This window comes from Bombus vancouverensis, chromosome 10, assembly GCF_051014615.1.
Source record: "Bombus vancouverensis nearcticus chromosome 10, iyBomVanc1_principal, whole genome shotgun sequence".
In the NCBI taxonomy this organism is placed as follows: Eukaryota; Metazoa; Arthropoda; class Insecta; order Hymenoptera; family Apidae; genus Bombus; species Bombus vancouverensis.
In genome coordinates this window covers 4,024,970-4,050,496 of record NC_134920.1, presented here as the reverse complement: position 1 = coordinate 4,050,496, position 25,527 = coordinate 4,024,970, and the positions used below count along the sequence as shown (strand labels likewise).

Genomic DNA, 25,527 nt, shown 5'->3' with positions numbered 1-25,527 from the left:
ATTTATAGGCGTCATGCTGTTTGCTTCTGTATTAGCCCAATTTGCTGCACAACCCCCCAGTGGCATCGTGGCCACCCTCCAATTAGTAGATTAGTCGGAGCAGAACGCCTCCGCCTTGTTGGCGCGATTCGCGAATTCCAGCCTCGCTATGGGAACGCTCGATTTAACGCCGGGCGAACCCGCGAATTCGCTTCGACGACCAGTCAGTATTTCTGGCAAAAAATCGGAATCCTTCTCCTGCGAGTGTTGGTTGATCTGTGTTCCAGCTAATTGCTCGGTATCTTAACGACGCTACTGAATCTCGTTTCCGTCGGACGTCTCTAATTTCTTTTCCCTCTTTCCTTTATTTAATCGAATCTCCACAGTGCACTTAATTCGTGGAAATTACGTTTATTATCCGAGGTATTGCCAAGAGAAAGGACAATGTTTATTTTATTCGACCTGTGAAAGTTAATCGGAGAAGTTACAAAATTCCTGCGAGAATTGTTTTCACAAGAACAGCAAACGAAGGTTACAGATGAAAAGTTACAATATTTTGAAAGTCGAAATGTTTAAAACACATATACTGTTATTACACTACGAACAAACGTAAAATTTCATACTATATCGGTAAAAGGTTTTGGAACACGTATTCTTCGCGCGCGATGGTTGTCTCGCGATATTTTCGACAATGCAAGAAAGTATATATTATTACTTGGTTTCCGGGGAAGTATTTGTCACCGTGTTTCTCGCAAGAAGGCGTTACACGAGCAGCAAGCTTCTCGCTTTTTGAATTTGTCAACCGTGCGTCGTTATCCGAAATAAATTTCTACGTACAAAATTTTCTTGCGGCCGCGGGGCACGCCGTCAGCAAACTTCCCACCCTGTCCCGCGTCGTTTCTTTTTTACCACCGTTATTTCGCCGGATTTCGCGGAACTCTTGCATGACACATTAACGTTGCAAGAAAAATCAAAACACGGTGCCGTTCTCTGGAAGCATTTGTCTCGACGTATAACACGCAACGCTTTTAACTTTACACGCGCCTTTTTCCTTTCCATTCCTTTCGTCCAGAGTGCATTTAGGAATCGCCTGAAACATTCTGTAAGAAAATGATCCTGGCGCGAACCATTTCAGAAGTTTCCTACAAATTCGAAGGTTGCGCAATATCAGTTTGATTTAATTAACATTAACCGGTGTATAGATAATGTTATTAATATTTCTAAAATGTCTAAGAAAGTGACGAATATACACATTTACAATTCAAAAGTCAAATGGAAAGATTGTTTTGATATAAAGCTAGTCGACAACATTATTGAAATGCAAGATTGCTTGTCCATAAGAGCCGGCAAATGTGACGAGGTGGTTTGTTATACGTGTTGGTTTATTGAAGAGACGAGTGATAAAATTATAATAAATTATAATTATAAATATAATTATAAATTATATAATTATTATATAATTATAAAATTATAATATTATTATTATTATATATTATATATATTATATATTATTATATATTATATAATAATTATATAATTATAAAAAATCAGTTGAAATACAAGTACAGAGATAGTGTATGCCGGTCGTAATCGTCGCTCCCTCAATGCTACTGTTCAACTCTACGCTTGCTATTCGACTGTATGACTTGCTATAATAACTCGCTATAATAATTGTCCTAGAGAGCACGTTCGTCTGTTTGTATCGACCGGTGGTATTATAAAAAGTTCGAATGTAACTCCGGTTGACGATTACAAATAACGGCGATAATATTTTGTCCGGAGTTCATTTACCTTTCAACCTAGCAAACCAAAACAACGTTGACACTCCAGGTTCCAGTTGACACACAACAATATGAGTCTCTCCCGATTCGAATCTTCCGTTTACTCATGTGCCACTACAGTGACTTCTCGGACATTTCAATTTTTAAACTTCAAAGAATTATTTAAACGATTTATATCATTGTCTTCTTGAAGACGGCTCATGCAGTGTACACTGGCAATCTGTTACGTCAACGATATTTGCGTTTCTCTTTACCAAAGGGCATCCCAAAACGGTTACATAAATATTACGGTAGAAACGGAGTTTGAGTCCCTCTTTTCGTGTACGGATGGTACATTTCGTGAAGCGACGACCTTACGGGCGTAGTTTCTTCTGTTAGACCGAATTCATAGGGGGCTGGTTCAAGGGAAACACACAGGAGGGCAGGAGAGATACGCTTCGCTGCCTTTGCGCCTTCGCCTTTTCGCCCATTCCCTATTTTCGTGTTTCTCTGTTTTCGAGGCGGAACTAATAACTCCTAAATGACTCGTTACTCTTTCTGTACGAGTTACTCGTATGACATACTACATCCACTCACGAAAACTAAAGAAACCACGTTGGACGAAAAGTTTGATGTTGATACGGTAAGAATTGATTTTCGATCTTTGAACAATAAATAGAGACTCTTTCAAGTACTTGTCTCTTTCTAGATGTCTTATAATTTATTTCAAGGGAAAAGAACATTTTTATCTCTTCAATTACATTGATGATTTATTATTTGCATAGTTTTTCCGTGTTAGACATTTTCTGTTTTAGCCATATACGTATCTGAAAATAATTATCCGATAATTCAATCTTCAGATTTAAATTCTATTTGATACAAATAGAATCCACTTCCCCTCTATTTGATTCCTAATCCACGCTACAAGTGGATTTGATGTAATTAAACTTATGAATAAACCGCAGAAAACTTACCCCATTAAGCACCGAGCAGTGATTTATTTTAACGAATGTAGAAAAAGATATCGAGCGAGCTCTCGGAATTTTTTTTCGTAATCACAATGTTAAAAAGACAATTGTGTGGATAAAAATATAAATCTGTGCATAGTTTACTCATAATTTATGATTCAAGATCTTAATTCCTTAACGAGACCTATTTTTAATTTTGACCTCCTGCCGATCTACGAACAGCAGCAGAACGAAATGTGCCCTTTGCACCAGCTGCAGCTTGAGCAGTGCACAGGAAACGTATCTCTACGGTTTGAACGATTCTATTTTTAAAGGGCCAGACAATAATGCCGTCTATGCGTTGAAAGATCCACGCTCGGATCTCTTCGGTTCTTCTCGCTTTTATCCAGCGTTTGTCCGCGCGCGTTGCTCTTAATGAAAGCTCGTAAAAATTGCGCGAGCTATGCGCACGTCACATGGAAATTTAGTGTCGCGAGAAATTGCAGCGAAGCCAGGCAGAAGTAAGGAAGGCCTCCGTGGTTCCTCGGGCAGAGGTCGTAAAATTCAAATTTCTTTCCCTTTTTCGTCTCTTTTTCTCTTACCAGAGTTTTTGGCACCGACACGGGGTATAACGAACCCTTCGAATGACACGTCCGCGAAAAATATCGCCGATAAACTCTCGAACGCGATCCCACGTTCTTTACGAGGTCGCTTCGACGTGGATGAAAGTTCCGCTGGAGTTATTTTCAGGCTGATAACCGGACCCATGGATCTTCTACATTCCCCTAAGCATCTTCTGCACGATACGTAACCTTGGAATACCTTGTTTGTCTTTATCATTTACGATTTTCGGCAAGTTTTTGGCATAGACAAACCATTAAGCTTGAATAAGCTTGAATTTGTCTGAGACAGTCGTTAGGTTAATGAATATGCGTTCTTCGTGTTCAACTCCTTATATTAATTTACTCTTGTATCGAAGACTCGTCTCTCGTTATATCGATACTTGTCTCGCCATACTTAAGTAAGATACTCGACGAAATATTAAATCGTTTTCTCCGTTATCATCGTGAAACATATACATGAGAAATCGAGTGGGTGGATCTTGAAGTGAAACTCTGTGTTTAACCAGGCGGAACACCCTTTGCCACTGCGAAGTTCCCAGCAGTTAAGACCTGTTCCGAATTTATAAGAACACGGTCGACGCAAGTTTCTCGACCGTGAATTCAGATAAGATCGGGTCAATTCGTTAATATCAGCGAGTGTTATTCGAACAACGACGAGAAGTCGAACGTTGTAACATAGATAGGGGAATGTTGATGCAAAGTTTCCGCATGTAAGAGTCGGTTGTTTCTGGAGATATCATCTTTTTCCCATCAGGGTCTGCGGCGGAAAGTTTAAAGTCCGTTCTGGCGGAAGCGGTTAGACACCGAAACCACTTCCGGGCAGAAGAGACAATCAGCTTTCAGGACGGTTCCCCTGTATTTTAAGAGCAGTCTACCGATGAAAACCGAACCGGGAAGCAAGGCGGAAAGGAAGTTGCACACAGTTGCCGCACTGATATTGATTTCTTTCCATTGAACGTGCACAATAGCTTATCTTTGCTGGGATTAAAGAAGTTGCGCTGCTTCGAGTCTAATGACTGTCCTCGATATGTTCGTTGTATCTTTTAATTTCCCTCTACATCTCTTTCCTTTCTCGTTTCTTTTTTTGCTCCTTTTCCTTTTTCATCTTTTTGAAAGTTGTCATGGAACCGTGGAAAAGTTGTTCGAGAAGAGAAGGATTCACGATGGGTTGGCAGGGCGACGCGTTTAACCTTGAAACGTCGCCTCTTAAAATCTCCAGTGGACCTTTTAGACCCACTCGACCGCGCGGGATCTTTTTAAAATTTGAATTCGAGCGACAACTCTTTACGATCTCGAGGCGCCGTCGATTCGCGTTCTTTTTTCGATATTCATGCGAGCAAATGCCCGCCACGGGATGCTCTCAGGATATTAAAAAGAGACGCTACAATCGCATCGGGCTTCCGCCACGCTCTGTCGTATTAATTTAACATGCCACGGACATATCTCCTTCTGGCCTCAGTCGCATTGCTTATCATAACCATTAACCTGTTTTCATGGCGTATAAATTACAGCTTAAAAGCTTTCGCAGCTTTCTGCGAAATTTCGTAATATATCTAGTCGTTTTCGTTTTAAACGATGTTCTGGGAAAATTAAATTAAACGATGATAGTTTGGTGTAAAAAAAGGACTCCGACGTCGCTGATGTTTATTGGTAAAAATAATCGGTAATGGTTATTCCCGACGAAAATCATTTAAACTAAAACACTAATTCCTATATTATGTAATAAGTTTTATAATTTAGGTCATAACTGTTATATGATCAGCAAAGATATCCTTAATCAATAATTGCCACGATTATGGTTCGTGTCTACAAATTAGCGTAAACCTCAATTTTCCATAGCAGCCGTGTACTTATGAGATCGTAGATGGAGTATATCTTAGAGTCTGTTAGTTGGTGGTATATTGGCACGATCGTTTAGAAACACCTCGTTGAACCAGCACTTTCCTCGTTTGCTCTGTCAGATTTTTCTGTTATTAGCGAGATACTTTACGAACGTGTAGCCGATACTTATTAATTTTCACGCGGCTCGCGGATCGGGCCTCGCTCCAGTGCATCGCCATTAAGCGCAACATCCTAGGAGAAAGATTATAGGCGAACGTTTTATGAATAGCTCGATAAATCTTGCCCCTTGATACCGTTGCGACCGGTTATGCGTTGCTTTTAAATACTCGCTTAACGCTCGTGACGATTTATTACGAGATTATCATTCCGACCAATTCGCGTATTACTATACTCTCGGAGAAGAATGACCATACGATTTCAGCAATTGTTCACGTTGTCAGAATTTTTGCCGCGTTTGTCGTTCGACAACAGTCGATGTGCGAGTGCAAGAGATTTGGTCTCGTTTACCTGATTGCTTTCTTCGTTATACGAGATTATACTATAATGCCATTCGCGTGACTTATCTTTATGATTGATCGTGAAAGAAGGTGTGTCTATGAGGGAAGTTTGAATTCTCATCCAAAGCCATCATCTGTAGATGACATTTAGGATAAAAAGATCGTCAGGTAATTATAGACTTTAAACGAGGCACTTCAAATTTTTTCACAGACGGTTGACCATGTTTTAAGAAAACACAGCGTAATTTTGATGTAACTATCTCAATTACTAATTACGTTATTAAACTATCCGCGTGATGTCAAAGACATTTTCAATGAGCCTATGTTTAACATTTCAAGCGATGCATCCTTTTCCGTAAATGTCGGGAACACGTTTTTACAGAAATTTTCACGCGTTCTTAATAATAAAAAAACACGACTATTTAAAAAATGACTAAAAGCATCGTAGCAAAATTAATAATTATACAAAGGAAGGATTTCTCGATCGATTCTTCGTTATTACGCTTTTAAGCGATGATTTTAAACGGGAAGGAGCATTGGCAAAGATGGCATTAGGTCGTTATAAATTCAACGATAAAGTCATGGTTGAACGTTTAACTATCTTGTCAACGTCTGTCTCCATGGGAGTTGACGAGATCGCACTGAAACCATTATATGCCTCTCATTATACGCTCTTAGGTTCCATTGTACATCTCAGTTGCAATTCGGTGCAGTCCCTCGGGGCAGGTTTTGGAGGTCAGTCTATTCTTACCTACCTCTATTCGCTTCTTCCGTCTACCGAAATACGATCCTCTAAGCATTGCCGCGAGCCCGAGGTGAATCGTTAGAGCATCATAATTTGCACAGTTGTCTTCTGTCGTCCGGAAGATAGAGATTTTCCGAGACTGAACAGACAAAATCATACTTATGACGTGCTAAAACCCATCGTTGAGTTTTATTAGCTAATTTGGCACGATAGGCACAGCTAAAGTAGCAGAGATTAGTCTCTCAAGTATAACAGTTTTGAATACATAGTGGCGCCATGTAGAGCAGAGTTTAAAGAGTTCGAATTCGAATCTGTTTTGGATTCGTTGTTGGAAATATTATATTAAGCCGCGTAAAGGTCATCCTCCTCAGAATGATAATTTTGTGCATTTCACCTCTTGTATCTCATATCGGATACAAATGTAATAATCTTAAGGATACATATTCAAATCTTATCGAATTACATGCCTTAGTTTTTTTTACAAAATTCTAGTTCAAAATCGCGCAGTAACAAATATCTTGGTTTTAGTTTTACGTTTTCGCGATTCCTTACTCTCCGTGGAGTAAAATAGCGTTTCACCTACTTACGACCTTATAATCAGATCCTGTACTCGCACTCGGTAGGAATGAAAATGTATTTAATTCAGCGCAGCCTCTATATCAGAAATTATTTGCTTTTGAAAAGATCGATCGCCTTGTCACAAACCAGTCGAGCAAGTTTGAAAAATACAGAAATAATCCTTGTTACCGACAGAGAAGAATGATATCATCGTTGTCGAGTGCGCGGATCGATTCGAATTCGAGTCCCGTGTGGAAACGAAGCGTTAAGGAGGTTGTTGTGGTATAGCGTGGCTGTTTGCGGAGAACACGGGATCGTTTGTATGTAGCCCCATTTGCCATTCGGCGAATAAACGAAGGACAGGGCCAGCATGTTTGACACAGGAAGGTAGTTGCCTGTGCGCGACACTCCTGTATGCCGAATAAATAAGACTCCACCCCAAGGGCGCTGCTTTGTTGAATTTTCCGAGTGCCCCATTAGTTTACGACATTGGACAACGAAACGACTACGGAAGAAATGATTTTAAAAGAACCTCGAGAAAACCTTGAAGGAAATGTGAACGAGACAGGGTTCTTTTGGACGATCAGAAAGGAGAAAGCACCAAGTCATCTATTAAGTAGAAATCATGACAGAAGTAACGTGATTTCTTATCATAACGATAAGTGCATCAGGCGAAAAACCAGCAATTATTTGTCGGTAATTAATACATTAAGAACTACTGTTAATATGATGTCTTTCAGGATTAGGGCAGATAGGTTAATTATTATTAGTATCAATGATTCTGAAGAAATAATAATTCACGAAGCATATAATATTCGAAAGAACATTCTCCTAATTTTTATTTTTGACTTAATTTTTAGAAACTTGCGATTTTCTAGTTTCAAATTTTCATAAAATTACCGATTGCAAATGTGTCAATTAACGTTTATTAGTAGTGTATTTTCTCTCATTTCTATATTTATTTACTATGTTTCTTCAGATATTTTACTCCACATTTATAAATTCTTACAATTCCACGCTTAAATTCTTGACTTCTATTGCTTCGAAAATTCAACTCTCAGAGAAGCATCGTTTTTTGTAAAACGACTTAATATTTTGTTTTAATTGATTTACTTCTTTCAGTTTATTTCATCCCACTGCATTTGTTGATTATGGTTTTGTCGACCACATGTAATTCAATAACAATAGCGTCGAGTTTATGTCCGATGCAATAACTGTGTTATATTGTGACACACGAACGTAGAATGCGAGATGGAATAGCATCCGATCTTTTCCTGGAACAAACGACGACAGTTTCTTCTCAGGTAAACCACGAGAACTCGTATCTTTGAAGATTAGAAGCATGGAAAACATGCACGTTTGTATTCCGCCGAGCTGTGCGTGAATTTCTTCATTCAGGTACCAAGAACTTCGTAATTATGGGAAACAGGTAAACGTATTTTCTTTACTACGACATCCAAACAAATAACGCTATCTGACCGGTTTTTCTCGTTCTAATCTTGAATTCATTTTTATCATTGCTTGTTTTAATTACTTAATGATAGCGTTTTTCATCTTTCTTCGTTTAAATATATTCTCAACTTATACAACGTATACCTATGCAACATCGTTTATGGCTGATAACAATATAAAAAATATTTTGTCTGTAAAAAGGTAGACAGTTTCCTAGAAACCTAATAGTTTCTTTTAAAGAAAATCCACGCTGTTAATGTTGGAACGGTTTTTTACTACATGTTCTCTCAGCGATCTCATCTTTTAGTAATCTCATCTCTTAGTATCAGGATTGATATATCTAATGCAACGTTCCTTCAATTTCCTGCTTATGTTCGGCTCATTTCCTTCAGGTATATAACGTTCTATGGAATCGTTTTCAACATGTATGGAATAAGACTACTCATACGTATGAAACATACCTACATACCATGTGTATGTATCTATCTGCATGTTACATATAACAGGTTATGTTTCATTTTCCGCATTTATGATATATATATATATATATATATATATATATATATATATATATTCGGATTATACAAGCTGTTTTTAAACCTCAAAACGTATCAGACTAAAGAATACACTTCTATATTTGAAAAGAATTGCATTTAAAGCAAAAGTAATACTCGTACCTTGAAAGATAAGAAACCAGATATATTATCATCTTTTATTATTTTATTTGTGATCCATGCCTTTCGGTTTTGGATGGCTTTCGGTTACGTCTGCATTTAGAATATTTTATCTTATATAATATTCTCACCATAAATTATACCTTCCTATCCTCATAGTCTTACTAAATTAGAATTAGAACCAATAGAAGTAAGCTTAACATAGACTTTATCGATTTTTCTGGAATTTAATACTGCGAACTGAAGCTATTACGAGCTTTCGGCTGAAGTTTTCACGCAAAAGATTTCGAATTTACATGGCCAAGTTTAAATTACACTTTGAAATTACCTCTTAACTTTTCTAAAGTGCATATTTGTGAAAGATTCTTACCTATCTTGTCTAGATTCCTTCTCTCGAGATACCTCTGGAATCTTCAGAGCTTTATAACCAGCTTTGAATCGGCTTAGTCAATCTTACGTACACTTGCAAGCCTTGTTTCTTGTCTACCTTTTTCTCGAAATACTTCATAAAATTATAAATATATTTTTAACCTATCCAATCTAGCTTCTTTCTTCCACGAAATACTCCTGAAATGTCAGATAGCTTTTTGTTCAGCTTCGAATTTATTTAGTCAAGCTTGATCTGTACCTCTTAGATTTCTCAAAATATAACACTCGATAAAAGATTCCAATCTGTCTTATCTAGATTTTCTCTTTTCGAGATGCTTCTAAAACATTCTAAACGTCACCTGCGAATTTATTTAATCGAGTTTAAGCGGTATCTCTCCAATTTCTCAAAGTATTTGATCAAAAATTCGAACCTGTTTCTTCTACACATTTCATCAAAGTACTCTCGAAATATTGAAAATCTCATATTCAGGAAGATCTCAAGCTATTTACAGCATATTTGATCCAACGATATACTTGATCCTTAGACATTTCGTGCTCCATCGTAGTAAGAGAACAGAGTTTGCCACAGCGGGTTCTGGCATTTGCCTGTTACGGTGACGCAGTCGAGTTCCTGACCGAATCTGAATGTCGCCAGTTGGAGGTTTATTGATTGAGGAAGCTCGGCGTGCCCCACCCTGTCCTCTACTGGCGAATATAGTTCAGCAGCTCGCCCTCGGCATTACTGACCTACTACCACACGAGCAGCATTCGCAAGGTGAGGGTTGTCTTCAAAGAGGACATTCGAACTGAAGAGAGCCGTTTCAGAGGCGGCTCCCCCTCTCTATTCTAATACGCGTTCGATACAGTTCTGCTGCTTTGTGATTTTCAATGCGAGTAACCTTTCGGCAAGAATTTCCGAAGGAACATTCGCCGAGGAAAACAGCTCGGAAAGTTTCACGCGCAGCTTGTGAATGATTTTTCCAGGAGAAACGAACAGAGAGACACGTTGCCTGGAAGACTTTCGAGGTGTAAATGTAGGTGAAGGAATCGGTTTGAAAGATGGACTTTGGCAAGTGCGGCAGGTAATAGAACGAATACCAGAATGGAAGTTCTATTTCGTACGTCTCTGATGCTTCCTTTCGATCTTGATTTTATTTTGTATTTTCAAGTCTGTGAAATCATCGTTTCCATCTTGAGAAGAACGGTGACGTTTCTGCGAAAATAGAATTTGATGGATCGTATTATTCACTAAATTTCGAGCTGTTACCGATCACGTTAATTTTGTTGCATCTTTTGAATTATTTTCCACCTAGTCCTGTTTTTCTAGCGTTGAAAGATTTCTTCAGTTTAAGGAAAATATACGCAATAGAATCGTTATTTGTATATTTATATGATAACGAATTGAGTTATTTATCGTTTTATTAAGGTACACAAAATATATTAAAATAATGAATACAAAATCAGAATACAAGGAAAAGATACAACAAGAATTTGTATGATTTAAACAAATATATGTATTATACTTTGTGATATTAATGGGTTAAAGAAGAATAAGCTATGGATCACGCGTATTCAATGTTAAGAAGAGTTTCGATGAAAATAAAAAGATTTTCGAAAAAGGTGTGGAAACATCATATTGGCACGTTTTGTATTGGCGTCACGATTTCTGGTTCGATATGGTTGAAGTAATTAAAGTAGCGATCATGCGTCCACGAATGTGAAATTGGCAAGTGACGAGCATGTTTTCCAGAATGTTTTCTCGGTGTTTTTCCGCAATGCATATAAAGCGACTACTTCACGTCGCATGCATTAAATCCTCTAAAGAGATCAACCGCTTTCAGGGTAAATCTTTGAAAAGAGGCGTCTCGAATTTGCTTTGTGCGTGAAATGATGAAAAGTCCGCTCCCGTTGCTTACCCTTCTTGACCTCGGCCCTTTGTATTTACAAGAGATTCTCCAGCGCAATTAAAATTCTTTGAATTCCTCTGACGTGTCACGGGACATGCATATTCATTGGAAATGTTTAACAAAGAATAGAATTTTCGTTTGATTTTGATAGAAATCTATTTAAATGGAAATTTAATTGTGGTATGAAATAACGGTGTCTGATATCTGGGAATATTTTGGAAATTCAATAGTACGTTGAGATAAATAGAACTGATATCTGAATACATTGGAATTTCACATTGTATTGAATTTTATTAATTTAGCTATGTAGAATAAAATTGTAGAATACAATATACAATATCTTCATATCTTCTTTTTACGAGAGATTAAATATCCTATACGCTCTTCCGATATTGGATTTTCAATAAATTATAGCTCTGATTTAATAGATTATTATATTAGAATTTTATATAGATATTGAATGTTACTAAATTTATTATAATGTTTAGCAATGTAATCATAGAAAGTGACAGACCTAACTTTCGATAGAATGTAATTGTCATGTTACATTACAATCAATATGTTTCTTGAATTGTTTTATAAATATATTTAATGCATCGATGGATTATTGTAGGATGGATTATAATATCATTGTATTAAAGTTTCGTAATAATTGCTTGATTTTTATTACTGCACGTTTATGGAAACTTTCGTTGCGGTGACTGACTTACAATCGTTTGAACGTCACAATCATTTTGAGTGAACGCTGTGATAAATGTGCGTTGCGTAAGCAATAGATGTTCCAGACATAATCTACGATCTTCTGCTTATCGTGCCTATTGCGCGTAGAATAATAATCATACCGTAAATTAGTGATAACGGAAATTACACGTAGAAAGTGTCGGACAGTGCGCGACACGATGATAAATCCGCTGTAATGTTGAGATATCAGCGAATTCAACGGTCGCTAATGATCAATTTCTCGACATAAGATGTCGAATAGATAAAATTTCAGAGCCTCGAGTCTTCTTGGATTAAATTGTTAAACTTTTAAATTGCCCAGTATTCGAGTTTTTTAACTTTGCCATATTGTAATTTTTTAATCTTCAAATATTCGAGAGATTAAATATTGCAATTTTTTAATTCCCAAAGTTTCGCAACTTTCAAACTTTCCAACTTTCCGACGTTAGAGCTTTTTAACTTTCAAATTCCCAAACTTCTAAATATACTAAATATACTAAATTTCACAACCATGAGAAAAATACATAGCTCCATCCGTAGCATCCTAAACTTTGCTGCCGAAGTTTGTAAGCCGAAATAAACGCGTTTCATTTCATTCGGAATAATAGAATTAAAAATGCGTCCTTAAACTCGAAGTACACGATCGTTTGACTCGGATTTCTTTCTTCTTTGGTCCAACTGGGATTAAAATGTGAATTATGCGCGGGTTGGTAGCTGGTGAAATTCGTGCAAAAAGGAGCATGGTCTTCCTGCGCGAGTACGAATCCGGTTTAATAGCCCAAGAGGGGGTGGTGGTCTCGAATTACTGTTTCGACGATATTTATGTCGGGGCAACGGGAATGCAAGAACAAAGGGCTCTCTGTGGTGGCTCGATCTTAATCGTTTAGGATCCTCCTGGCGGAATCGCAGCGCGCCATTAAATCGTCGCTTATTTTCTCTTCCGCTCTTTCGTTGTTCCTCTAATTACCTGCAACTGGTAATTTTTGCTCCTTAGAACTATGAATTCTCTTTGGATAGTCACGGGAACGTTTCTACGATATTTCATGTATCGACGTCAAACAGGCTTGGTAGCGGAAGATTTAGAGGAGAGTTTAAGACGATGAATTATGTTCCTTTGAAGTATATGCATGGGTAAGAAGACTTTACTTAAATCACGTTAACCTTCTCTAAGTTCTCGTGAACTATTGAATTCGAGTAACTTCGCTGTACCTGTATTGTCGCCTATGTAAGTATTCGCAATCTTTCAAAATATATGAACGTTATTTGGAATGAAACTTTTTAATCTAATTCTATTAATATAATTAATCCAGTCTTAATCTAATTGGCATCTAGCTGCTATATTTCAAACGATCATATACAGTTAACTCAGCCGGTAAAACGTAAATTCCTGTTTTGTCAAGGTACAAAAATCGTATTAGAATAATAAACGCATTGCGAGATTCCACTATAAAAAGAGGAGAAACAGGACATACGTTATGGAACTGTTAGGATATATCTGAATTAAAATACGTATGTGTATAATCTATTGACCATGATGAATCAGTTGGTAAAATATCGATAACGAATCAAACCTTCTCAGTCTATCTCCACGTATTTCAAATACCGTCAGGAAAATCGAAACATTTTTATTCAGGCTTTTATTCAGAAAATATGAACCAAGCAAGGGCGGTAAGCGCGAGAAAAGGAAAAAAAAACACGATCGTAATGAAAGTGGAGAACGATCCTCGACATCCTTACGCACCCCGATATCGAGGTTCCCATGGTGGTGAGTGTGATCAGAGTTCTATCTTTTCCTTTTTACACGACGACGGTTCTCCATTTGCTTTCAGAATCCGACGCGAAACGTCCGTGAACCGATAAGCCGGTCCTTTTGCGGCCGACACCTTGCAGGATCGTTACTCACTTATCGTTTTTCGAGAGCGCTAAAAATTGCAGTCGCACGAGATACGCTCGAAGGTGAACAGGTGTTGACTAAAAATACCCAGACACGTACACGGAAACACACACCGTGGACTCTGGATTCGCTGTAATCCGCGAGATTAGTCGAGGAAGAATCGGCGGAAGAATTTTGGGAATTTAGAGTGGATCCCGGGCTCGTGATAAAATCGAGGTCAAAGTTCAAACGCTAAACTCGCCAGGAACTCGAACTACAAAATAAAGGTTAGCACAAGCTTGAAGGTGAGGTTGTTGAATTTGCAAGATTAAATTGTTGGAAGGAGGTTTCTTTAATGCGATCAAACCTGTTCGTTTCGTTTTACAAGTCGCTCAGAGCATCGAATTTATGTTTCTGCGCTTCGAAATTTATGTCTAAGCGTTTTCTTAGGGCAGCGAAGAAGTTTTGCTCGATTAACGGAAGCACGATAACATCGCTGGCGAACTTCACACGTGCAAGCAATTAAAGCGTTGGCAATTCTCGACTCGTAGATCGTGATCTGCTACGATCGAAAGTAGAAGAAATCGTTATCCAATTAACGAAGCGTGTGGCGTAAGGCTAGTTATCTTTATGCGTTACGTGTGTCGTTGAAAAATCTAACTCACGAATCTTACGATTAATCGAGAACATGGGAATAGTTAGTAGATGACATTAAGTACATCGAGTTTCGATGCTCTTGTTATTGAAACTAACCTGAAATGCAAGACGTTGTATCAGTGATAAAATCAATTGGACAAAACCGATGTTATAATACATAATTAGCCTACGAATAGTCAAACTTCAGATTTGTATAAATTAGTTTATTTTACTAGACGAAATGAACGAAGTATAACAAACTTTTATTATACTCTTTTTTAATACTCTTATTTATTTTTTATTATATATTTATTTTTATATATTTATAGATATTTTTATTATACTCTTAACACAATGTTATTGATATTTGCTAAATACAGTTTGTTGAAAATTTTGGATCTTAGTCGCCGAAATAAATGTATAGGAACACTCACATTACACGTAGAAATGATATTAAAATAGTTTCAGATTTATTTAATATGTGATTTACAAGATATTCATAGATACCCATTGCACGCGTCTCAGCACTCTTTTTGTTACCATCTTCTTACCACCATGCGTACGGAACAGTTGCATTCTTTTGTTTTACGAGACGCTGCGCACGCACCTACTCCCACACACGCTCATACTCATATATGTGTGTCACTACTACGCGGCTAATCCAGTGTAGCACACAAAATTACACATATCTCAATAAAATTCAAGAGAGTAAGAACGACACGTATCTGATCTCAAAATTTAAGAAAAAGGTAGTTTTGACGTGTACTTGGTTGGAAATATATTGAATTTTAATATTGTTCGTTTGAAATATATTTTATATATTTGCAATAATTTAAAAGTGCTCAAATACGCATATGCACAATAATGTATGCTACATTCAACAGCAAATAAACACAGCTTCTGTCCAAGTTCACGTCGTGTATACTACATTATATGTACGTGGTTTTGATTCAGTGAACAATGCGGTGACCCGATTGGGCGACCGTTAATTGATGTCCCTTAATTAATTAATATGCAGGATGGTCCGGCGTGTAGCATTTGCTCCGAGGAACGCGTACACATAATTTCTCCTTCTGTCTGTAGAGCCGTGTTACGTTTATGGTTATATCGTGGCACACAGGTGTATCGATGCTTCTACGCGTAAAACGATTACGTTCCAGTCGTACGACTCTGAATCTTTTTTAATTTAACCGAGAATGGATGGAGCATTCGCTGAAGAGATTTCAGCGCACGGTTTTGCATCGTTGGAAAAATTGTACGCAAATTGCACTGAAATATTCTTCGTTTTTCGCTTTTACGTACGTTCAATCTTACGTTATTTTATTTATGAAATTGAGGTAGGTTTTGTAATAATCCTTATCCTGGACGTCTTTTGTACAGATCTTTACCGTTTTCTTATTAGTGTGTTTTATTCTGTTTGCGGAATGTAATAAGTCTGTTAGTAACAATAATTTGTTGTTTATACATTGTACTGTTATAGACGCCTATGCTATATCGTGGTTTATTGTACATTTATGTTAATGTTATTGTAAATTTGTAAAATGTTCTTGTAAAAAGAAGGTAATTTTCAAAATCGAGTGATATATGTAATTGTTCTATAGTTCTTCAATTTCATGCAATTTAAGGAATTTGAAGTATTTATAATATTATAATAAACTATTGCTTGATCCTCGATTGATTAATGTCCAACTATTTCGCCATTGGCACGTTGGTCACATTATCGTAAAGGGAAGAATCATTTTTAAAAGCATAGAAATCAAATCGTATTTTCTCATTATCTATGCACTTTCACGAGATGGTTTGCAACCATCGGCTCGAACCTTTAGGCGACTATTTGCGAACGTTCCAGCGGATAACCCTATCGATCGCTGCAGGTTTCGCCTGGACCTATTAATACTCATTCATGTCGTGCGAAACGTTTAGTCCGACGGTAATCGGCAACACATGTTGTTAATTGCACGCGCAGCCTTTATATAATCTGCTACTGGATCGATCGTGTCAGCCTGAGATCGAAGAGGATGCGAATTTAAACGCGAGAATTAAAACGTAAACATCGAAACGGTACAGAGTATTTATCTACAAGCGTATTTTTCACGGGATCCTTCGTTTTTCCAGCAAAATCGATGAGCTTCGAATTTGTTTAAGCCACACCAGCGTACCGTTGAAATTTAATTAAACGCGCGTACCTTGAAGCTTTTATTTGCGCGCCGCGCTCTGCCATATTTTCCTTGGCCACGTTGCACAGGTAATTACGTTGCCCGCGCGAAATATACATATATCGTTGGCTGAAATCACAGCCGGCGAAACGCCAAATTTTCCGCGCTCTTTCGCGTTGAATCGGTCGTTCAATGCGCGAATCCTCTCGACGCTTCTCACAACGAGACTGTTTCACGAGAAGGGAGAGAATCGCTCGTGGCAATTATTAAAATTTCAACGTGTTCGAGCAGCGAAGAATCGCCGGATTTCACGGGAGAACCTGCGGTAGAAAGGATATCAGCTATTCAATTCTACCCTTCGTTGACGTAGAGCATTTTTTAGCAAGTGGACGATCGAATCCTCCTGGAGGGCAGCGCGGCCGAAACACGTTGTGATATCGAGTTAAAATTTTAAATCGACCGCGTTTTTCGTTACGACGAAACCTGGATATCGTAGAATTGCTTATTAGGAAGAAATCTGTCGAATATCAAATTGTTATCGAGTATCGAATTGATCTAGCGAATTATAAAAGAACCATCTATAAAACGAACATTAACTTAATTAACAGTACAAGATTTTTGATCTAGCGAAGTATAGAAGATGTACGACGAAGACCATATATATGAAACAAAATTTAAGCCGCTCTAACTTGAATTATTCCTCTTAAATGAAAAAAACGTAGTTTTTTCAAAAGTTATTCGAATCTCTGATTCAGAATGAAATCTCACGGCCGTAAAGAGTTAAACTTAGATCTTATGTAGCAATTCCTATCATCTCGATGGCTAATGCATATTTCCAAATCATAAATTTAGGCATGAAATTCCTCTATCAGTGATGCCTACGTCAGCACTCAGGCTATCGAGGTGAATAATGTCGCAATTAACGACAGCCATTTGAATATCTGCAACGCAATAACGCGTCAATTTATCCACGGAAATTTAGAGGGAAACAAACGAGTTCCCATAAAAGTATCCAACGCTATGCGCGAAATATTATCAAGTTCCATCCGCGCTCGTCATAAATTCGGTTTACGGCCAGACCGCCTGCAAACTTTTCCATTGCTGCATTCAGGGTGTTATGTCGTCATCGTCGATCTTAAACGAACGAACGTAACTCGATGGAATTTCGGTGACGTTCGCTCGAATTTCTTTCGAAGATTTACGTGTCCCTGTCGATGATAGAACATTGGGGACAATACGTGTTCTCGATCCTTGCAGCGAGACGTCCGATTTTTCAAGCTTCGCGTATCTTAGAGAGAAACGAGAAGCGTGTGCTACATTCGTCTTTTGATTTTCGAGGGTAGGATTTCTACTTGAGGACGGTCAAACAATATCCTTGGGATAAAAGGATTCGCTGAAGAAGATTTTTTGCTCTCATTGCGGAGAAATGTTCTTCCTCCTGGATGAAAAATCTGTTTGCCTAAGTTCTTTTTGTGCTTTCGATCGAACATACACATCCGTTTGTAGGTATTAGGGAGCTTAGAAAAAAAAAAAAGAAAACAAGGTAAACCTTGATAAATGATCAGGAGATTATTAAACATCGCTTGGAACATTAAGCTGTAAAGAACTCATATTTCCAATATCGTAATTAGAATCTGACCGAGCGTATTTCGCTTTATCATGTTCTGTATGTCGTTGTTTTTGATAGCACCCTGTCAATAATTTAAACTGAAACGTTTCATTCATTTTTTATCTTTTCGATGTGTTTCAAATCGAACAATTATATAGCGGATAATTTATTATCTATATGCAATTCTTGCAATTCATTTTCACAATTTTCTGCTTGGCATTTTGAATCGTTATTTTGTACAAATACAAAATTCTAATCCTTAAGACTAAGAGCTAACAATTCTACATCGTCTATTACGTTATGTACAAGTTTAGCAGGTAAACACGACTTGCTTCCATTTTGTGTTGCACAAAGTGTCGTATGGATATATTTATGAACATTTGGTATTCTTTAGATAGAACGATAATTCATGACGTTCTTAGATCTAATTAGAAATCGCGCGACAGCCGCAGTGCTACGAGATCGATGAGCAAATTAGCGGGATGCGAAAATCGAATTTGGGAATCTTGCCAATCTCGCATTTAGAATTCAAGAGCATGGCCATTCAGGTTCGCTGTGTCGATTCATAAGTATTGTAGCGGTACGAGCGTTACGTAATCGATCCACAATGCTGGTGGATATAACTAGATGTTATTTAACGATCACTATGGTTGTTATCAGATGTCGTTACCAACCTCTTGCACAATAATTCCTGGACTAATAATATCGGTAAAATGGAAAGTTACAAGTTGCTGGTTATACATCTCTTTTTTACAATGTTGCAACTTTACGTCACATGGAATAATCAAATTATTGGTCATTTGTCAGATTTATGTATAAACTTGAATGACTTTTATTACCAAAATCCAAAACTGTAACTGTAATAAAGGAGACTTTACACTTATTGGTAACTTGTGAGTTGTAGAGAATTTTTAGTAATAATATTCGTCCAATTGTACGTGCAAGAGTGTGCTGATTTTGCAGAACTCAATGATAAAAAAATAAAGAGAAAGATAGAAAAGAATGAACGAGCAAAAGCAAGCGAAATTCGAGGATATTTGTGGAATTTATTCCATTTGCAGCGCTGATCGTCGAAAATACGTTGCATAGAAATGAAATGCCACGCTTTGTTTCGATATAACGCGCGATGAAAGAGATTGATTGGGATTTTTTTGGCAGTTTTTTCGGGTTTTGTGAGATTGAACTCGCGTCGAATCAAAAGAATGCGAATTTCCTTTTCTTTTTTCCTTCTTCCATCCAACGTCGATCGTTCGTCCGGTTGATCGGAATTTTTTATGACCCTCGAATAATTTTTCTCGTAGAAGGAGGTTAACTTTTTAAACCGAGCAAAATATGTTAAAATCAATAAGTTGGAAGGGATTGTGATCGTTTAAGGATCGATACGTTGCTGTCGGGGATGAACGTGGACTTAAAAGTAAATTGCTCGGGTAGACCGATCGAACGCGGGAATCTTGCCAACCGCAGATTTAGAGGCGAGGCGAAGCGCAGCGAAATAATCGCTTAGATTCGGTGCCTACGATAGGAACTCTGTGGCAGAGCTCGTTCCTGCTTTCACAACTTGATATAATTGCAAGGAGTCTGAGTTAGGTGAAATCTCGCGATGATTAAGACCGATAGCTGGTGCAAGAATAATTGATCTCTCATGCCGGCGTTTCGTAACTTGGCACTTTGCATTGCTTTTAATACACAAGCGCCGTCGCAAGCAGAAGAGACGCAAGGTTTCGTTGAACGCATAAATCACGATTACGGAACACTTCGAAGCTTTCAAAGGAAACGAAGACAAATAAAGATCACAAGGTAAGAGAACGACGAGCAGTTTTAAAATTCAATTGTTATCTATCCCATGCGCGAATAAAATAAAACAATAAATTGTAAAGGAGCTCGATGTCGATACTCGTACGTTGATGCAAACGAGAAATCGTTACTTCGTCTCGTAACGATGATCCGCTCGTGACCCCCCCTCCCTCCCAAATACGTTGGCTTGTGTAGCGAAAATAAATTTCACAGCCGATCTATACTAACTGAAAGCAACTGCATTGCAGTTAGACGTAACGAGATTGAAGAGCAAATTGCCAGAGTGTATTGATCGGAATCTGCAATTTCGTCGATTGCACTCACCACGTAAGGTCGAAGAGCCGCGTCGTCCTGCGAGTTTTGCATCCGTTGAAAACAAAACGAATCGTTGTGCGTGGTACGTGAACGTATATCGAATAGATTTATCGGTACATCGAGCTAAGCAACGACAACCGTGTAGCTCAGCTGATGGATGAGATCGCTACGTTTGTTCGTGGAATCATACGGGAGTGTCGGAATTCTCTGCATAATGTATGAACGAAAGAAGCATCTTTCTTGGATCCGGCCTGCGATCATTTCGTCTAACTTTCGTCTAACGGACGATCAAGTTGTTTGGAGGGCGTTTGACCCTAATTATGATAATTGGAAGGTCCTTCGAATGGCTCGTATATCGAATATATTTGGAATAATTTGACGCGGTAGGAAGTTTGCTGTTGGTGAATCAACGCGTAAAGCACAAATTGAAAGTCAAAAGTTTGTAATTCACAGGGACGATTATACAGATATTTACACTTATGGATGGTTGTTACATGTTAAATAAAAATCGATATTTGTAAAATTTGTAGAATGTTTATCCATTTGTATGGAATCTGAAGGTGTAAAAATGAGTCTAATATACAAAGATATCTTGTAATTTTCAAATACTAACGTAGTCACAATAGCCGTGTCTCGTTGCAACGCTAATGAAATTTCATGTTTCGTACAAAACGCATACAAAATGTTTGTTAAAGCGTTCGAATATTCGCGAGATACTGTATAAATTAGTAAACATAGACGTTACGATTTAGTCTTAATGGGTTCATGTTTCAGCAAGTTCATCGGTGTTCTCGAAGCGAGCTCGAACGAATAGGAAAAGTTTCTTTTGGAATCAGCGAAGATGTTCTGTGTCGCCTCGCACACAACCGGAATCTCCGATCTTGTGAAAGCCAATCGAGCCAAGATATTTCCCTCGGTTCCGAAACCAGCCAAGTAGTATTGGCTCAATTTTCTATTATATCCGAACACGATTACGGAAACTTCCAAGAATTCGACTATTTCAAATATAGAATTCCTGTTTGCTAGAGGCGAAGAAGAAAACAGAGCCTCTAAAAGGCTTGGAAAAATTGGAAATGCGAAATACGACCGCCACAAGGGTCGCTCGGTTGCACTCTTGACCTCGCCATGCAAACGATCGTACGTAATACGTACGAGAATTTAGGTCACGGTACTCACGACTATTTTCACGAATTTCATTCTTCGAGTCTGACAAGTCTTAAACGGTGACTTTAAATAACCCTTGATGGCCTTCACGGACGATCTGTTAATAGTTTCACGAAGCTCAGGAAGTTACATCTGTCATCTGTCCTTTAACCGCCACAATCCGACAAGACACTAAGTTTTACTTCCGTAGATTTCAAGCAAAGGATATTTATCAGAAGCGAAAAAAGTATATTTTACCTTGCCTTGCGATAGATCGAGATATACTACACCACAACGGTATTTACTGATTTTTTACTGACGATATTATCTGTCATTTACAATATTGGAAATTTTTGTAGAAATACGGGAAGATCATGCGGAAGTCAGACCTCAAAATTCGACAGTATTTTCACCGATATCGTTCGATCGTTCGCAATTAACGAACACACAATTTTTACAGTTCTTCTTTTTTTTATCGAAAAATGACGTTAGAGAGAAGCGACTTAATTGCATTTTAGCGAGAGGCCAGGCCCAGTTTTTGTGGAACGAATAACGAACGACGAGTCGTTAAATGACGTCGTGACGGACCGGTGGAATGGAAAGGCCGAAAGGGACGAGAAAAATGGAGAAACAAAAGCGGATGTGGGCCTCGTTTCGCGGTGATCGTTTTACGAAAAATGAGGGCTGGCCTGCGCTTCTGGTGAAAAATGAATATCCGCCGGGAGAAGCGAGCCTCTATCGCCAAGAAATCGGAAGCGATGGATCAACGACAAACCAGCAGCGGTGGTCGGTCCTCTTTCCAACTAAGCCGGGACAGCCTGCCAATTTATGGCCGATTGATTAAGGCTGCGATAAACTGGTAATCCGGAGGTAGCGAACAGCCAACTTCTTGCTCTTGGATGTCGCGTTGTGATCGCGGAGGGTCTCTGTTACTTTTTACATTGGCTTTTTTCCCCCAATCGCTGCCATTCATCGTTTCGTTGTTGAGCCATGCCATGGTTCCGTCGTCTCGTTGGCAACCACCAGGATTCTGATTCAGTTCCAGATACATACGATTCATTGATCCCCGTCATTCTTCGAAATCTTTCAAAAGTCGCGAAAAACATTTGGGTATGCACATGTTTATTTGTGTAGGAACGATGGGTCTTGGATTTATTATCGTTGCTTAGTCATCGAGTGATGGTATCGAGCGGACATTAATAAGTGTTTCTTTTTCTTGTTTCACTGTACGTTGAATCCTGCTCCTTTATCGAGATCTCGAAAGTATTATTCCATTGTGTATCGGTGTTCGCGTAAGGTTCGTATGAAATTCAATGACTCGTGGTTTTTATTACTGAGAGAAAGAGCATGCAGATCAATGTTCGATCTTGATAATTTCAGAGTATGGCTGATGCCTTTCAGGAGGATGAAAAAATAAACTAATTATAGGAGAGGAAAAAAAGTGAAAAATTGCGTTATATATTTGTATGACGAATGCATTGAAATTTTAATATGATCTTGTTTACGCGAGTATACGTGGTTCAAAGTCTCGAATAAATTGGATTCATCGAAGAGACGTAAAAATGCGAGTATTAATCATTTTGCAATTCTAGCTTTAAGACAGCTTTCCCATGTTTGCATCTAAGTAATTGTATAAAGTTATGGATTTGATGAAATAAAACAGGTTAGTTACCACAGCGAGATAATTTATTTTCCAACTCATTACCTCCATAATAAGGTTTCTAATAGTTAAACGTGTGAAGAAACTGATACTGTAAAAACGCAATATTCGCAGAATTAAATAGAATAAGTCTAAATTTAGAATTCTAGAAGTGGAATAAAGGGGTTATAGAAATTATCGCAGAAACTATAAAAGAATCGAAGTATCGTGAGAATGCGATACCTGAAACAGACCCAGAAAACCTAGGATCTCCATCATCACGAACCCAAAATAGCGAGATCCATCTCGTATTAATCGAATCATAAATATCGTGCACTGTCGACCTTGACGTAAATCGAATCGAGTTCTACGACTCGAAAGTTACAAAGTTTGCGATCTTTCAACAGTAGAATGTTTTAAGTCAGATCTTTCTCTCGGCTCCAGACCATCTCATAGTCGTGGATTTTGATCAACTCGATGGTAACCCGTGGTAAATCTCACGATATCAAGATCATGTTGTTCCTGCTGCCTCGAATCGGTATTACTATGTTGATTCTTAAGACTGTGGTTTGCACGAACTCCTACGATTCCAGACTACTATTACGTGGTATCCAGATGTTTGGAATCGTTTGGTTTATAATTAGTTCCTAGCGACCGAGTTAATCGGATTCCTGCTGTTCGAATTCTATTTAAATTGAAACCTCGAATCTTGAATAGTCTGTCGCCCATTATGCGACAATGAAGCGTATACCGCAACCTTTAAATATCTTCATTAAATATACCGTTCTCTTTTCATTAAATTAAGTTTATCTTATCGCTTATTGTTAATTGCAAATCCCCGACGGTTCTTTAACAATGATCGTTTCTTTTATAAGACGCTCTCGACTCGTTGTTACCGTAAGTGTTCCACATGTTGCTGTCTCAATATTGAAATGTCGGTCGGTATTATTCCATGCAATTGACCTATGAACTCGATCCGAACAATAGGACAATAAGCGTCAAGGTCTTTACTGATTCGTACGTCTTCATCGAACACGTACTTACGTGCTTCTTATAGCCGTCGGATATTTTGTACTGTCGCGAATTAACAATCGTCGTACGTGTCTTGCCATTGCAAGTCTGGACAACAATGTCCCTCGGTTTCCTGGTTGTGGCGCGGCGGCAGATGTTAACTGCGACTACCGACTGCGCGCAACTTGTGTCAAAGGTGACGTTGAAAGCCCAGGGATAAGGGAATGACGCGATGTAACGCAACTGTTACGTCCTACGGAAGAATGTGCATAACTAAACGACGCTCTGTTGCTACGTTCTCAACTCGGACGAACGAACGACGCGTGCTGAAGCAGCGACTGAAAGCAGAATTTTTTAAATTCCGAAGGAACGCGCGTTATTTCTGAGCAAAGCGAAGCTTCGAAAAAAGAAATTACCCTTTCACGTACAAAAAGGAATTCAGGATCAGGTAAAATTTACTTTACGGTATAGCGTCAACGATATGTCAAAACATATCGGAAAATATATGAATAATAAACTAAAAGACGACGATACCTAGGGAAAATGAAATTAGATATGAAAAGGATTAAAGTAGATAAACCAAAGTTTTACATGGATAACATGGAGAGACGCGTCGTGTTGGAGTACGATGAGTTATGGTATCGTCATATTAAGCATTCCATGGCGAGTTGGCCGATGAAGGGAAGGCAAAGGAGGTAGAGTTTCGATAAGAAGGAAGCGAGATGAATTTCGAACGTGGAACGCACTGCGCAGACTGGTCGGCGTCCTCGTCTCGTTCGCGAGTTGCATTTCAATCGAAGCTTATATTAACCATCCCAGTTGCATTCTTTGACCTTCGCCAGTGCGGTGGTCGGGAGGTACATGCGCAGTGCTGTAGGCACCAAGGGCTGCACACGGGGCGTTGCTTTCTACTCGATTAAAGGTAGGTTGCCGGAGTTACGTAAGATTCATCGATGAATCGCAACAACGCTTTTACGCTCGTAATCCCCATGGAAATCTACTTCGCGATTCAAGAGATAAAACAGCTTCTAATTATGGGAATCACATGAATTTGTTTCTTTTAAATTGAATTTTAATGTGTAAGCAATTTGTATTTAAAAGTTAGTACGTATCGATTTATACTAATCGCAATGTGGAGTCGTAGTAAACGAAATGTCATCCTTGGATTTTCTTCCTTGCGATCTTTAATTTTACTAAGTGATACTTTAGGTAATCAAATAGTTGTGTAATAGAGTCATCGATAAGTACAATGGCTCGTGAAATATTTGAAGACTTATA

General features: G+C 38.3%; 1 protein-coding gene and 1 long non-coding RNA gene across 12 annotated transcripts in view; both read left to right on the top strand.

Moving 5' to 3' along the window:
• The window catches only part of LOC117159230 (uncharacterized), a 391,709-nt gene that overhangs the window by 21,980 nt on the left and 344,202 nt on the right, over positions 1-25,527 (top strand). The gene's annotated exons all lie outside the window — the stretch shown is intronic.
• LOC117159236 (uncharacterized) lies at positions 19,680-23,261 on the top strand. The gene is made up of 2 exons (XR_004464530.2): positions 19,680-20,144; positions 21,231-23,261. It is a non-coding gene; the product is annotated as an uncharacterized LOC117159236 (long non-coding RNA).